The sequence below is a fragment of the Elephantulus edwardii genome, unplaced genomic scaffold (assembly GCF_000299155.1).
Source record: "Elephantulus edwardii isolate Elephantulus edwardi_28Jun2011 unplaced genomic scaffold, EleEdw1.0 scaffold00327, whole genome shotgun sequence".
Taxonomy (NCBI): Eukaryota; Metazoa; Chordata; class Mammalia; order Macroscelidea; family Macroscelididae; genus Elephantulus; species Elephantulus edwardii.
Window position 1 is genome coordinate 2,462,388 of NW_006400077.1, and position 13,348 is coordinate 2,475,735.

Below are 13,348 nucleotides of genomic sequence, written 5' to 3' on the forward strand. Positions count from 1 at the left end.
ACATGGCCCACAGAGCACAGAGTGGCTTTTCTGTGGAGCTGTTCTGTCTACATAGGTAGATTGTCAGTTCCCTGAATACTCATCCCCAAGCTCTATATAAGGGTATCCATTCCCGATAATTTTGTTCTTACACCAAAATATCTGTTCTACCAAACCAACTAACTCAGTAATTAAAATAACTTCCACCAATGCTTGGAATTTCATATTAAGTAGTTAGAAACTTGACGGCTTGTCTTTTCAACTGTTTATTTTCAGCTAGACATGATTACAGACAGAGGAAATATTTTAAAATATTCTTTAAAAATAGGAGTGGGTTTTTTTGTTTTTTGGGGTTTGTTTGTTTTTTTTTTTATTTGAGAGGATATGGATCTATGTGTCCTAAGTAGAAAAACATAATTAACTTTAAATATGAAAACTAACCATAATGACTTCGATGTTTGAAGAGCTTGGGACAAATCAAGAGGAGGAAAATGTGGCTTTTTGTTGGTCAAAGACACTTTGGTGGCCATTTTCTTGTGAAAGTGGAGATTCACGTTCATACTTGTAAGAAAAAGGACAATATTGTTGGTCTTCTTGGAATTTATCTAAGTCTTCCTTTTTAGATCTTATGTTGGAGAGAGTTATTTGAGACAGAGAGAGGATATACTCTGAGTAATAGAGTAGTTGTGTTTCTGTTGCTGATTGCCATCCGAGTCAAGCATGACTCATAGCGACCCTATGAACAAAAACTATAACTATGATCATTTCTCAAAGTTTATAGAGTTTCCAGAGAGAGGCATGTTGTTTGGGAAGTGGATGTCACTCCTGCTTCCAAAAATATAATAGTATTTGAATTTTCCTCCCTTACAGCCAGTATGATGAGGCTCTGAATACAATAACAAAAAAGATGGAGAAACTAACTCTGAGAATGACCTTCAAGTCACTGACCCAGTAACAGTCTGTGGTTTCAAGTGAGAAGAGAGTTAAGAAGAGAGATAATTTTGGTGAAGATCTGTCAATGTGGAGAATTTGCTTTAGGACATTTGTGTTATATACCAAAGTTCTCGTTGTTGTTATGTGCCGTCGAGTCGCTTGTGACTCACAGTAACCCTATGTACAATAGCCCTAAACTCCGCTCTGTCCTGTGCCAATTGCACCATCTCTGACACAACCATCCCAATTGCCCCAGTCACTGAATCAATGTACCTCATACAGGGCCTTCCCCTCCTGTGCTGTCCCTCCACCCTACCAACCATGATGTCCTTCTCCAAGGGCCGGTACCTCCTTACAACATGTCCAAAGTATTTTAGATGGAGCCTCAGAATCCTTACCTCCAAGGTGCCGCCCGGTTTGACGTTTGACCCTTTCCAGGATGAATCTATTAGTTTTCCTAGCAGTCCATGGTATCTTCAATACTCCTCTCCAGTACCACAGCTCAAAGGCATCAATTCTCCTTCTATCCTCCCTAGTCATTGTCCAACTCTCTGATGCATAACAAGTGATTGCGAAGACCATGGCCTGTATCAGATGCACCTTAGTCTCCAGAGAGACACCATTGCTCTTCAGTACTTTGGAGAGATCCCTAATAGCAGACTTTCCCATAGCAATACGTCTTTTAATTAACTGTGTCTTTTAATAAACTGTGCTGACTCTCAGAAGAATGGGAATCTCAGAACACTTGATAGTGCTAATGAGAAACCTATACTTGGACCAGGAGGCAGTCATCAGAACAGAGTAAGGAAACACTGCATGGTTCAAAATTGGGAAAGGCGTGCTCCAGGGATGTGTCCTGTCTCCATACCTTTTCAACCTGTATGCAGAACAGATTAGGGCTCTATGAGGAGGAATGTGGGGTCAAAACTAATGGAAGATCTATCAACAATCTGTGATATGCAGATGACATAACTCTGCTTGCTTAAACTGAGGAGGACCTGAAACGCTTGCTGCAGAGGGTCAAGGATTGCAACCTTCAGTATGGATTGAGGTTCAATGTCAAGAAGACAAAGATTCTCACCACTGGACAAATTGGCAGCATCAGGATGAATGGTGAAGAGATTGAGATTGTTCACAGCTTTAGTGTGCTTGGCTCCACAGTCCACACTCTAGGCACCAGTAGCCAGGAAATTAAAAGACGTATTGTGATGGGGAAAAGTTCTTCTTAGCAGCCAAAATTTCAGTCCAGTTTTATTTTTCAGTCAAATTTTATTCCAAGAATATTCCATCATGCCGATGGGTTAAGGAGAGATAGAGGACAGTGTGGCTCCTTCATGTACCACTCTCTGCCCTGGGAACAGTGAGTGTGCAGTGGCCAGTGTTTTATTGAAAGAAGATGGTAGGTGTCAAGGCCCAGGTCGTCATTGGCTAGGGAGGTGGCACTAAACCAGAAAGGGGAGGAGTAGGCTAAGTGCAGGATGGAGAAGGAATTTGAGATTAGCTTAGCAGAGAGGAGACACGTGTATATACACTCCTGGGAGAGTAAAAGACAGAGAGCCTAGGGGATGCCTTTGAGGTATAAAATTGCCCAACACCAAGTAAAAGTGAAATCTGACAAATGGAGGATTTCAAGTGCTTATCAAAAGACATTTTTTTCCACTGAGAGGCTTTTGTAAAATTCAATCACTCTAAAAATGGGAGCAAAGTAAGCATTGACAAAAACTTCCTGCACCCACATGATAAGGTATCAGGGCTTCTCAGAAAGACTAGAAATCCTAGGCCTCTGGAATACCAATGTGGACAGCAGGCCATCCAAAAGGCTAATAAATCCTAGTAATGACACACACCAGCTGTGCACACAAAGGAAAAGAGGGTGACAGCCTTGCACTAAAAAAACACAAACATGAAAATGGAACATACTAGAGAACAAGATCAAAACTTCAGCCAGAGCTGCTTCAACTTCTCAGTTACTTGCAAAACCATCCCTTGAAGTTCTGTTGTATGATGAACAAACAAAGCAAGGAACTGAAATGACGTGGTCAGGAAAGGAGGAGAGAGTCCGTGTGGGTAAGTATTGGGGGAAGGGTAGGTGTGTGTAACAGTAAGTGTAACAATAAAATGTAGAAACGCATAAGCATATAAAGAATGGGAATACTAATGCAGTTCAAATTTAACCAAGCTTTTCCCATTTAGATGCTATATTAGACAAGATACTAGTTAAAAAATTCATAGCTGATTCTCAGTGGTTTTAAGAGGCTATTAATGGAATAAGACAAGATTATCCTTCTTTCTTCCGCAGAGCAGTTCACTAAGTTTTGAACTAAGTTTCTTTGAGTTGGCAGTGCAACTCCTTACCTACCAGGCTACCAGAACTTCTAGATGTCAGTTGCACTACCTAATATATTGTTGTTGTTGTTGTTAGCTTTAAATTGGCATCAACTCCTGGTTACTTTATGTATAACAGAATGAAGCTTTGCCCAGTAGGGCGCCATCATCGTGATGGCTGGTATGCTTGAGTCCACTATTGTGGCTTTTGGTTCAGTCCATGTTATGAATGGTTTCTCTCATTTTCACTGACTCTCTCTCTGTTCTACCAACATAATATCCTTTTCTGACTCTTAGTCTTTCCTGATGATCTATCCAAAGAAAGTAAGAAGAAATCTCATCATCTTTGCTTCTGGTAATTCTACTTAGGGCACGTAGAAAGATTTGTCATTCTTCTGAAAGTTCAGCACATATCTGGCTGTAGTAGACTATTCGATATGGCTTTTCTAGCCATTGACAATGTAAAATCTGAGAAAGTCCTGTCTGTAAGCGTGACTGAGAAGAGCCTGTCCTGAGTATGGAATTATAGCCTTATACTTTCTTAAAAATCACATCATCACAAGTATAATCTGTTAGTTCTGTACAGCCATTGCAATGAATGATGGAGCCCAATAATATAAGGTTGGTTCCAGTGAGGTCAGGCATGTTGCCTCACACTCCACACCTTTTCTACCAACTTACAAATTCTAACACTAACTGTGCTTCTCTTGGATCTCACTACTCTACTACTGTAATGTAACAACAATATGATAGTGATAGAGTAGTGAGAGCCATGGCAAGGACATTTGGTGATAGAATTGGGATATTGGTAGAATAATGGGAGGAACATCAGAGGACCTGTCTTATCTTGTTGGAATCAACCTCGTGCTGTGGAAGATGGTGATGAGAATTTTTACTCCTTGTAAAATTAGTGAAAGTCAGACTTTCCAGATGCCATATGGGCCACACTACTTTAAAAATATTCAATTTCCTTCACTCATTTTTGTGAGCCATGGAGTCAGAACTGAGGCAGAGTTGATCGTTCAGGGGGTTTTCATAGGCTGTAAATTGCACAGGAAGATATTGTCTATCTTCCAGGGAGTAGATGGTGGATTCCAACCATGTTCATTTGGGTTGCCACTGCCACTGTTGTTGTGTACCATAGAGTTGAATCAACCCATAACCAACCCTCCAGATGTTTTTTCAGAGGCAGTTAATTTCACAGGAGCTGCTCCCGTGGAGCAGCTGGTGGCCTCAAACAGCAAGTCTTTGGGATTGTGGGATTATAGTGCAGTTCTTGCCTCTAGACAACCAAGGTGACCAGAAATCTCTGTGAAATGTGAAATGTGAAACTCTTCTCAGTTGTAAAAAAAAAAAAAAAAAAAAAAAAAAAAAAACTCCAAAGCCATGAGGTTAAGTGACTACCCACACTCACAGCTCCTAAGTGGCTAGAGATTTAAAAGCCAGGCCTTCTGATGCAAGGGCTATCACCCTGAATGCGAAGGATTTTGGACTGTAGCCATCGGCCAATAGTTTCCCAAATTTTTTAAAATTTCCTTGATTCCAGATGCAAAACCCTTGTCACAATAGCAGAGCTACCCAAGTGAAAAAATTATACATTATATGTAGAAGTTAAAGAATATTTGTTGAATGCTACCTATGTGGTATGCATAAATTTTGAATTCAACACTTTTTCTTAAGAGGCTTATTGTTTGATGGAAGAGATATATAACCCAAAAGAAGAGATTAAAAGTAGCAAGGACAGAATGTGATAACTTGAATAACAGGACTGCCAGAGATAGTGTTGACCAAAGTTAATGTATTGACCTCAAGTCAGAGGTCAAGATGGGAAATAAATCAATGGAAACATTCAGAGAAAAGACAGCAATTAAACTTGGTCTTGAGAGAAGAATGCTTTTGTTGTGAGCAAAAGGAAAGGATATTCCAGGGAAAGGAAAACCCCTTACAAAGGCACAGAAATATGAAACCTCTGGGTTAGAGGAATTGCAGAGCATGCTGTTATGGCTGATATAGGTATGATGGCACAGAGTATGGCTGGTGAGAAATCCAGGGGTTACACAATGAGGAATCTCAAGGTGAATAAAAGAAAATATGCTGGATGAACTCTAACGTAGAGTATGGAAGTTTCTCACTGTACTTATTGGTTCTGCTACTTCCTGGGGAAAACACTTAAGCCATACCCACTACCAGATGTGAACATATGCAGGTATGTCTGATGTGACCTGAAAGAACAAAGTGAAATCAGGAGACTACTACAAAGGAGACTGCTACATCAGGGACGAGGAGATCGACGTACTCAAACAACGGAGCTTGAGGGATCCATGTGGAGTGGAAGTTAGGGCGTTGAAGCCCATTCCAAAACCTAGAAATCCAAATTTCCTAGCTCATCTCAAGCTGAGTTAATTAAAGGTTTATATAAAATGCTTATGAACTAGAGGAAGACTCATCAACAACCTTCATTATGCAGATGACATAATCTAGCTTGCTGAAAGTGAGGACTTGGAATATTTACTCCAGAAAGCTAAAGTACACAGCCTTAAATATGACTTACATCTCAACATCAAGAAGACAAAAATCCTCACCACTGAACCAATAGGCAACATTATGATTGTTGTTGTTGCTATGAGTTGTTGAGTCACCTGCGACCCTATGTACAGCAGCCCTAAATCCTTCTCTATCCGTTGCCAAACTTATTGTGTCTGACACACCTATCCCCATTACCCCAGTGATGGAATCAATCCAACTCATCGAGGGTCTTCCTCTCTTGTACTGTCCCTCCACCCTCTCAAGCATGACAACCCTCTCCAAGGACTGATTCCGCCTTGCAACATGTCCGAAGTATGTCAGACAGAGTTTCAGAATCCTTGCCTCCAAGGAACAGCCTGGCTTCATCCACTCCAGGGCAAACATGTTCATTCTTCTAGCAGTCCGTGGTATATAGATGCACAAAAGATCAAAATTGTCATCAATTTAATCTTATTTGGATCCACCATCAACAATCTTGGGTCTAACAGTCAGGAGATCAAGAGACCCTATTACATTGGGCAAGTCTGCTATCAAGGACCTCTCCAAATTAGGGGGGGAGCAATGATGTCAGTTTGAAGACTAAAGTGCGTCTGATTCAGGCCATGGTCATCTGAGAGCTGGACAAGAACTAAGGATAACAGAACATTTGTTGTCTTTGAGTTGTGGTGTTGAAGAAGAGCACTGAATATCCTATAGACTGCCAGGAAAATAAATAGATATGTCTTGGAAAAAATGCAGCCAGAGTACTCCTTAAAGGCAAGGATGGAAAAGCTTCATCTTACATAGTTTGAAGAGGCTACTCCTTGGAAAAGTGAAGACTCAGAAAAAGAGAAGCAGATGGATTGACGCAGTGAATGCTTCAACGAGCTCAAGTGTGTCAGAAATTGTAAGGATGGGACAGGATAGCTCAGGGTTAAGGTCTGTCATTCATAGGGTCACCATGAGTCAGACACAACACAACAGGATCTAACAACAATGATAATAGCAACATGATACATTTATGAGTATTGACATATTACTCTGAAAGTTTGTTCAAAAGAAAGAAACTGGAGTTCAAAACTCAAATCATTGTCATCAAGTCAGAACAGACTCATAGCAGACGCTCCAACAAGCTTTCCTCAAGGGCTATAAATCGTACAGGAGGAGGTGACTCATCTCGGCGCCACATGTAGTTTAACAGTGCAACTTCCTGTGGACTACAACACCAGAGCTCAGCTGTTGTTTAGGGATTCATAAAACCTGCTGTTCACTGCTGCATCTTTTCCTATTTCTTGGATTTTATTTTTAATGATGTGTATTAATTATTCCAAAACTTTCAAATTTATTATTCTTAAAGGAAAAAATTGAATCACTTATGCTGATATAATTAGGGTCCAAAACAACAACACTGCTAGAAATCCTCTGAATAAAAAATAGGACATTCTTTTCATTGCTTTGTTGGTACTGCAAGCTCCATGGCACTATGAGGTAGGGTAAAATTCTTTCTGTAATACATCAAATATGTCAGCCCTACTTAACGATGATAGTGTCAATGTGAAAGGAGCAGATGCAACTAAGGGAGGCAAATTCTGACTTCTACACACTTCATATAGGAGAACTATCCCCATCAATAATATCCATAGCAGAAAACCGCTGCTTGGTCACGCATACTACTCCCCATGCTCTTGCACCTATTTCTACTAATCACTGGGTCCAAGTTCATTGTTGACTCACAGACTTTACTCACAACTGTGGGATTTATTAGGGAAACAGGTTGGAGAGAGGGGAAGGCAAAGACTATCACATAATGCAAATCCAGGTTTACTCTAGCAACCAAGCCAAATTAGCAAGGCACAATTCCACAATTAGTAACAGTCTTGGTTCAGGTCAGAAGCACAAAGTCTGAAGAAGCCTCTGATTTTCTCAATCATCCAGTAGACTTTATTTCAGAGCAGTTATAAGTCAGTTTTGCCTTCAATCATCTGGCAAGCAAAACCTTTAACTATAGCATAAACGCAGGGTTCCTCTGGCTACATCTTACCACAGTCTCTTCACAGCGGTGCCACAGTCTCCACCATCTCTCTACCACCATCACCAGGGTACCTTACAGTGTGAAAAGTTCTCTCTTTCTCTTCCTTATATTTGGCTCACAGCTGTTCATCATGTTTCAAGAGATTATGCCCCCAATGGGGGAATAACACAATGACTAGAAAAGCTGATTTTCAAGGGTTCTGACACCCTTGTCAAGAATCAGGTTTAATTCAGAGAAGCCCTTTAGAGGTCCATTCGAGTTGGTTAGCTCCAACAGGAGGACATGCACTTTCCACTACAAAATGCTTGCATTCAATCACTTAGCCGAGAATCCTAATTAAGTGTAGGGAAGTAACATCTTCCTAATTGTTTTGTAGGAAGAGAGCAGTATTTAATGTATCCAGTGTTGAGAGGTTGAGTGATAAATGCTGCCTGGTGTGGAAGGAGAGCTAGAAGACTATCAGGACCCTCCAGGTGTGTGAATTCCCAAGCACCATTAGGAGTTACTTTTTAGAACAAAATTTCACAAGGTTTGTCAGAGTTTTGGACTATAAATCCTGCCTCAGAAGCCATAACGGCAACTGATGGAGAAGGACTGTGTACACATGCACACACTCCCAAGAACCTCCCTCAAGAACACATATGAGAGTTTGGTGTCGGGGTGGAAGTGAGAGTCCCACAGCAATGTCAATGTGTCTGTGGAAATAGTTATAAATATTAATAAATTCTTATTAACCACAAGCAAAGGACAATTTGACTTGCCCCTATAATGTGTCTTCAGCTTTTATCTCGCTGACAACGATGAATAATTTTCAAGAGCAGGACCTTGAATCCACCTTAATTTCTTTTCCTAAGCTCTGTGAATAATTTACACATTTTGGTGCTTTATTACTAGCAATAAATTACCTGTGAGATCTCAACAATTTCAACAATTGATTAGAACCACCAGGGTACAATAAAATCATAGTTAGAAATGACTTATACCAGTAAGAAATATGTTCGGCTCCACATGACCAAAACAAACCAACTCCAGTGGCTAAGCAAAGAAAGGATTTTTATAGTTCTTACAAAACAAAAAGGTCCAGAGGTAAACAGTACATAACTGGTACTGTCACGCACAGAAATATTGGAGATCCAGGCATTTGCTGCAGATGGTCGAAGACTGCAGTCCTTAATATAGATTGAAGCTCCACATCAAGAAAACAAAGACTCTTACTACCGGGCCAATTGGCAGTACCGTGATAGATGGAGAAGAGATTGAGACTGTTGATAGTTTCAACTTGCTTTTTTCCACAATCAGCACTCTTGACATTAACAGTCAAGGAATCCAAAAGACAAATTGCATTAGGAAAATCTGCTGTCAGGGAACACTCCAGCATGCTGAAAAGCAATTATATTAGTCTAGAGACTAAGGTGTGCCTGATCCAGGTCATGGTCTTCACAATTGCTTGCCACACATCAGAGACCTGGACAATGACTAAGTATGACAGAAGAAGAATCAATGCCTTTGAGTTGTGCTTCTGGAGAAGAGTATTGAACATACCATAGACTACTAAAAGAACAAATAGGTTTGTCCTGGAGAGAGTGAAACCAAGTTGTCCCCGGGAGACAAGGATTCTGAAGTTCCCTCTCACATAGTTTGGCCATGTGGCCAGGAGAGCCCAATCCCTGGAGAAGGACATCATGCTTGGAAGAACTGGAGGAATAGCACAGGAAAGGAAGACTCTGGATGAGATGGCTTGACACAGTGACTGGGATAAAAAGCATAGATGTGTTGGAGACAGTGAGATTGACTCAGAATAAGGTAGAGTTCAGGGCTATTTTACATAAGGTCACTATGAGTTATAGGAGATTCCATGGCATTTAACAATAACAACATTCTCAAGAAGAGTTAGAGCATCTGCTCTTCTGCCCAGTCTGTTAATCTATTTTTCTTCCCTGAAACCAAAGTGTGAAGAAGTCTTATCCCTTTTAGAATGTAAAAGTCAAAGGAGAAAGAGACCATGAGGAAAGAGGCCCAACCAATCTAGTCCATTCTAAGATCCCAGACATATAATTGAAGTAATCTAAGATCAGACAATACCTGACTACATCCAGGGGCAGGTGACATTAGGCCGTGGCTCAAATTAGCCCAGTCAAATGGGAGAATTGAGAGAAAACAAAAGTAATAGTTGCTTTATGGTACTAAGTTTTGGGCAATTTGTTATACAGCAATAGATTGTTCAAGCATCAGTTTAGTGTTTTGCTTCTGTTTTCATGGTTAGCAAGAGAGCTGCTGCATTATTATCTCATTTTACAGAGGAAAGGGGAATAAGAAAGGAGAAAAAATGGAAGACTGATGCCATTCAAGTTTCTATCCTTTAAAGGATTTCCCATAAGCTCCACCCAGTAAATTCTAGATATAACTCATTGACCAGTATGCAGTCACAGGCTACAGGGGAGTCTGAGGAGGTGGCCATGGACCACTGACCCTTGAGTTAGAAGGCAGATGACCGGTAAGAATTTAGCAAACTCTCACTGTCATCAAGTCAATTCCAAATCTTAACAACTTTCCATGAGGTTTCCAAAGCGATAAATTTTTGTGGAAGGAGATTGCACATCTATCTCTCATGAACTGACTGGATTTGAATTGACAACCTTCAGTTAGAAGGCAGATACACTGTGTCATCAAGTCTCTTTAAAAATCTAGGACTAAGTGCGAAATCACTGCTGTGGGCAAAAGGGAGAGTCTGAGGCTTGTGTGCAGAAAACAATGTGGTAAGAGCTTCACTTCAAGAAAACCTTTCTGGAAGATATACGGAGGACAGCCTGGAGAGGGCCAGAGAAAGGTGGGAGACCAGCTAGCAATGGCTGCCAGGAATCAGGAAAAAGCTAATGAGGAAGGGAGGAATGCTGTGAGTGTGGAGAGGAAAAGGAGAGCATGTTTAAGGATTTGATATAAAGTGGGAATTCAGTCAGTCTTGGGAAATCCTGTAAATTAGTAAAAGACCAATATTGATAACACAAAAGAGAATCTTATGTAGAAGATAATGAACTCAGTCTATATATATTTAATTTGTGGTTTTCCTAAGACATTTAAGTGGTTAAATGTACCAGTCTGGTAAATTAATTGGACCTTCATTTACATATAGATTATACATAAATCCTTACACCAAAATTCCCTGCTGTCAAGACAGTTTTGATTCAAAAGGATCCTCCATTGGATGTCGCAGGTTGTCAATCTTAAAGAAGAGATAGTTCCTCTTTCTCCTGCGGAGTAGCTGCTGTTTTCAAATTCCTGACCTTTAGGTTACCAGCATAGCATCTATAGGTAAAAGCACCCCACAGAGTGAACTGAGAAAGGCAGGAGGGCAAAACCCCCAGGGAAAACAGTGCTTATGGCAAAAATGGCAGAAACAATGGAAGGAAAGGAAGCAGTACCAAGAATGATGTTTCAGAAGTCAATAGAATGGCATGGGTGAAAGGGAAAGAGGAAGTCTTTGTTTAGGGGCACTAAGCTTGTATCAAGGGAAATGGAAAATGTTGGTAATGGCTAACAGTGTTGACTGGACAGCATGATGAATATACCTAGAGCCATCAAATTGTATGTGAGGAAAAGTTGAAATGATAAATGTTATTCTCTATGTGGTTACCATGATATATAAGTAAAAAAAGTTAATGGGAGAGTTATTTTCAAGTAAAGATCTATGAATAGTGCAAAATATGCCAAAGATATTAGTGAGGTGTGCAATAAAGAATGCTTATCTAAGACAAAACCTCACTGCATGCCTTCTGTGACACAGGCATCGTGGACATCACAGGCACTGGGGTCTACCACACAAGGAATGTATCAGTGCTGAGGTCTTTTTTAACCATTTTTGTCAATCATCTAGCTTTAGGATGCCTTTGCCTCTAATTATTTAAAAAGACTGTCATCCTCAGGCCACTAGGCTATTTTACAGCATACTCTCACACAGAGGAAGCAAGCCTCAGTCCTGAAAACTTACTCCCTTCAAGGCAGCCCTCAATCAGAGCCTAAGAGATGTGGAAATACTAAAGCCCAGCTCCCTGGCTTATATGAGATATAACTTGCATTCATTCAAAACTCCTCTGCCAGATCAGACTGGGAATTCCCAATCAGAAAACACCTAGGGACACATCCTCATTTGATTGCCTTCACTGCCCTGCTTCCTCTCACCTCAGCAGATCCCACTTAGAACTCTCACTTCATAAACCCTTGTACTTAATCCATGGACTGTTAGAAGAACGATCAAATCTATCTTCATAGAAGTGCAACCAAAATGTTTCTAAGGTAGATGGCAAGTCTTCATCTACAGTACTTCGGGAGTGTCAACAGGAAGGAGAAATGCTTCATGTTTGTTTAAGGCACAGGAGGGTCAGTGCATAAGAGGAAGATCCCCAATGAGAAGAACTGACCCAGTAGTTAAACTGGACTCCAATGTGGGAATGATTGTGATGGTGGTACAGAACAGGTGGTGTTTCATTCTGCTGTGCACAGGCCCTCCAGAGTCAAAACCGAATTAATAGCACCTAGCAATGATTTAGGAAGCTCCCATGTCCTAGCAGTAAGAAGCTGCACTGCAATCCCAAAGGTACACAGTTCTAATTCACCAACTCCTCTAAAGGAGAAGAATGGGCATCCAGAGGAGAAGAATGGGAAATCTCTTCCTACGTGATTTATTGCCTCAGAAAACCCACAAAAAGGTCAGCTATGGATCAGTTCCAACTCGACGGCACAAACAACAACAACTTAAATTTTAACATCTGTTTTGGAGGTCTTCAAGGTGCTTACTCCATAAAAGGAGAAAGGGACAAGTTAACAGGAAACATAATATGTTGTAAAAATGAGATAAATACATAAAAGCAAATGGTTTATCCTCAGTTACTAACTGAAAGTTCAGTGGCTCAATTCCACCCATTAGTGCCATGGAAGGAAGATCAAGTGAAATCCTGGAGTTGAGTTCAACTCTGAAATGCATGTGGTTACCCAGAGTCAGAATCAAGCAGTTTAGAAGAGATCATAGGAAGGACATAGGAACTACACTCCCAGCATTCAAGGAGCCAGAAACAAGGAAGTCTACACAGACCCTGGGCAGATGAGGAGAAATGAGCCTAGAGGAGGAGGAGAGCATTACTGATCAATGAAGCAACCCAAGAGAAGGTTCTGAAACAAGGCACAGCAGAGCTAGTTGGAGAAATTACAGTCACCAGAGCACAGACTATGAGACAGGACAGCGAGTGAGCCTGCAGGACAGAGAGTGCATAGCAGCTTTGTTTTAATAGCTCAGTAAACCAGTTAGGAGATTTGAAAAATTTTGAAGACCCTGAAGTGCCATTGAGGTTTTCTTTGGCTACAGGGATGAGAACAAATTAGAAAGAGGCCTAACTGGAGGCATGGAGGCCAGTTAGGAGGCTGTTGGAGTAGCCCAGCCAAGAGATAAAGGTGGCCTGAAATAAAGTAGTAAAGGTGGGTCTGGAGAGAGGAAATGGATTACAACTGACAGGCCACTTGTGTGATACATGAGTCAATTAAGGCGGAAAGCAGTGAAGTGGAAGTTACGGGAGGTGGAGAGGT